This window comes from Gekko japonicus, unplaced genomic scaffold (genome assembly GCF_001447785.1).
Source record: "Gekko japonicus isolate JY-2015 unplaced genomic scaffold, Gekko_japonicus_V1.1 scaffold6321, whole genome shotgun sequence".
Taxonomy (NCBI): domain Eukaryota; kingdom Metazoa; phylum Chordata; class Lepidosauria; order Squamata; family Gekkonidae; genus Gekko; species Gekko japonicus.
The window spans coordinates 8,865-12,834 of NW_015166032.1; positions in this window are offsets into that span (position 1 = coordinate 8,865).

The window sequence follows — 3,970 nt, forward strand, 5'->3', positions numbered from 1 at the left end:
TGGACCTCCTGATGGTGCCTGGTATTTTTGGCCACTGTGTGATAGAGTGTTGGACGGGATGGGCCATTGGCCTGATCCAACATTGGCTTCTCTTATGTTCTTATGTATGTCCGAAGAAACCGAATTGATCCGTCCCATTCTTGTTCACTGATCAATATGTGATGATCTCAAGAGATGCCCATCCACGAAAACATGTTGCTGCCACCAGGTTAAAAAAAAAAAAAGGTCAAAGATCAGGGCAAAACAAGATCAGCGGATGCAAGGGAACCGATTCATACCAGCTGAAAGCAGAAATACTGTGTATTAACAGAAAGATAAACCCTACAAAGACAGACAGAGAATTAGTGGCTTTTATTATTTGCGACCTGCTGCTATTTTCCTGTGCTGAAGTATTGATTTTTCAGCCCTGGAGTAGAGTTAAGAGACTATTTATACTGTATTATTACAGTGGTTTTTTGCACTTTCAGAGACGTCCTAGCTAGCGAACATTGTCAAACACTATGAAAGGGATTGTATGATCAGCTTTGTTAATGTATTTGAAAATTTACAAAAGGGATGCTTTAAATTTCAGAGGTATATATATATTTGAAACGCAATTCTGAAACACTTTTTTGTGTACGCGTATTTAAGAAGAAAAAAAACAAGCTTTCACATGAACTCCAGTGGTCAATCGGTTCTAGTATATACTTGAAATCGTGCCATTTCGACATGGCTTCCTAGTGTTATTTTTGCTTTTCCTTTGTTGGATACATTCCTTCAATGTCTGTGTTTCGTTCTTTGGAGCTGAAATCGCTACATATAAAAGCTGTACCATAAAAGCAGGATATTCTATGTTTGACTGGATGTGCTTGCGTTAATAAAATCAAAGTTGCTTCAACCTGGCTACGTCTGCTCTGCCATACCTTTCCCCATAACGGACACGGGATAGGAAAGCCATGAAGCAAGGAGGCTACGGAACAGAGTTAAAGAGCTCTGAGCGGCAAACACCAACCCTGGCACAACCGGAGGGCAGAGGCCAGGCTTTCAAGGTGAAGCGCATGGACAACACAGCCCCAGATAGGATTGCCATCTTCGGGTTGAGAAATGCCTGGAGATTTTGGGGGCGGAGGCTGAGGAGGGCGGGGTTTGGGGAGGGGAGGGACTTCAATGCCATAGAGTCCACCTTCCAAAGTGGTCCTTTTCTCCAGGTGAACTGATCTCTGTCACCTGGAGATCAACTATAATCCCACGAAATCTCCAGGCACCACGTGGAGGCGGGCAGCCCTATTTCCAGCTCAGATCTTAGTAGTGAGATGAACGCCAGCCTTGAGAATGCCCTTGCCCTTAATCGACAAATTTTTATGTTTTATTTATTCTTTTGACTTTATCTTCTGCCTCTCCTGCAGCCGACGCGGCTCGAGATGGCTAAGAGCAAGGTAGACTGACATGATTTAACCGAGTTAAATTCAATATAAAAGCTAACAGCAAGGCAGGATAGCATAATTTAAAGCCAATATAAAGAAACAACAATGAAATCAGTATAAAAGTCTAAAAATATCAGTATCAAAAATTGGAAGCCCCCCCCCCAACTCCGAAAACTGGAGGGAAGACATAACCGCAGCTGAACAGAGACTGGCTGATATAAAGACGATCAAGTGGAAGCCGGTCAAAAAAGTTCAGTTTTACATGCCCTGTGGAGCTTAATTAGATCCTGTGTGTCCGTACATAACCGCATCCCCCAGGCCTGCTACCTCCAACCCTTTGTTTATAAACTCTCGCTTTGTTGGTATCTCCATTGGTTTCCAATATTTCGCGTAAAGAATTCTGGCCGCCGTAGTTAGATATACAATCAAATAACGGTCATCTTTGTTGGAATTTTCAGGTAAAATGTTCAACAGTAAGACCTCTGGTTTAAATATCACTGCCGTGCCTAACACCTTTTGCAAAACTTCATGCACCATTACCCAATATTTCTTAGTTTCTTTCAAGCGGGCCATCACCCATACCCCGGCTGCCGCCTCCGACGTTTCCCCGAATGGCTGGAAACTTGTCTCGGATGGGAATCTGATATCGAATCAACTGTGTGGGGCCCCTTCGTGAGGACATACATCTCCTCCATTGAGTCTGGGTTGAATTGGCCCCACCTCAGGGCACCTGGTTGGTACACTTGCCCGGCGGGCTGCCTCGGACCCCTCGGGGTCAGGAACAGGTGGGCAGATGCCATCTTCGGTACAGTCCCGAAGCCCGGGGTCCTTTTTGATGTGGTCACCGGTGGAGTAGTTGTCACCGGTACCTCGGGCTGGGTAGTAGGAATCTCACTCCCAGGCATCGTGGGGACGGTTTCCTCTTCATCGCTCATCTCAGCGAGAGAGATGCGTGAAGTAGGGAATTCCTAACAGAATGTCAGGACCCGCAGTCAAACAACGGAGCACACGCTTCCAAGAAGGTTATACTTTATTGTTAGAACTATGGCTGCAGGAACATGTTCACTGTTAGGAATAACTAATACATGGCAAGCATCAAGAAGATATAGTGCATTCAAACCCCCCACCACCACCGGTGGGCAAACCCCGGAACAGTTAAGAGGCCGAGCCTGGGAAGTCTCACGGTTAATTAACGGGGAGACACTACATAGGCAAGACTACAAGGTCAGAGATAACGAAGGCAGAAGCAGGGAAAGGAATGTGGCATCCACTGGTACACAGGTCATGCATGGGAACCTGCAGCTATAAACAATATGGCAGTGTAGCCATGTCTCTTCCAACAAGACGTTTCCACAAATATGAGGAGACCACAGGGGAAAAAAACCCTGTGGCTCTAGTGCCAGAGACCCAAACTGATCGGGGGCCAGGTAGCACCAGCAAGCCTTGAGATGACATGAAGAATAACACTGGCCAGCCTTACATGACAGTTGAAAGATACCGGCTCCTCTAATCAAGACCTGGGTTGAGATTTAGATCCCCGCCCTCATCCCAGCAACCCACTGCCATCAGTGAGACCGCAAGAGGCAGCATCCTGGGCCCCCTCCCGTACATCATGTCTTGATCCACCTCCCAAGGAGAGCCCCTCCCCGCTACCAACAGCCACTTATATTTAGAAGTTCCTTTAATCAACAACAGTTCAAAATAACCACAAATCGTTTTTGTTTAAACTTATCCCAGAAATCAGAATAGTCCTTCCTCAGGGCCACATAGTCCTCTGAAGTGCCCAGACCCTGGGTCATACTACCAAAAGAGAGAGGTTTGGAATTTTTAATTCCTGGTGGCAGCAGAAATCTACCAAGTTTTATGTACACAGAGAGTGTTTTAAAGGTAAAACTGTCTTCCCAATAGGTGAGGACGCCACAGTACATTTTTCAAACACCATTCAATTCAACCTCAACAAATTACAAAGCACGGGTAAGACACTCTTAACTGATGCAGTGTTCGAATGAGTGACTCGGCATGCCTGGACACTGGGGGGCGCTAGATCACTCTAAATGTGTAGAGGTGTTATCTCCTTGAATGGGATGCTTCTCTTTGTCTTAACCTGGGAGCTGCCCTCTGACCCGTACTATTTTGTCCTCTCCCTCCCTTCACATGGCTTTCCATGGAGACACATATCTCTGCAGGTCCCTCCTGTAGAGACAGTGCCCTCATGCTCCCACATACACGTGATGCCGGACAAGCTGGCCATTTGTGATAAGGAAAGTGCTCTTTAGATTCGGCTTCCTTCTCTCCTTTCAACTGAAACCTGAACGTGAACTAAATCTACATGAATAAATGTAAGTCGGCCTTTTTTTTACAATATACTTCTCGGGAGATTTATTTACTTGGGGCTGCCTTTGTCGCAAATCCGGAAGCTGCAGCTAGTGCAGAATGCTGCAGCGAGGCTGCTGATGGGTCTTTCCAGGCGAGACCACATCCGGCCGGTGCTGCATGCACTGCACTGGCTGCCTATAGCATACCGGATTCGCTTCAAAGTGCTGGTGCTCACCTTTAAAGCCCTGAAT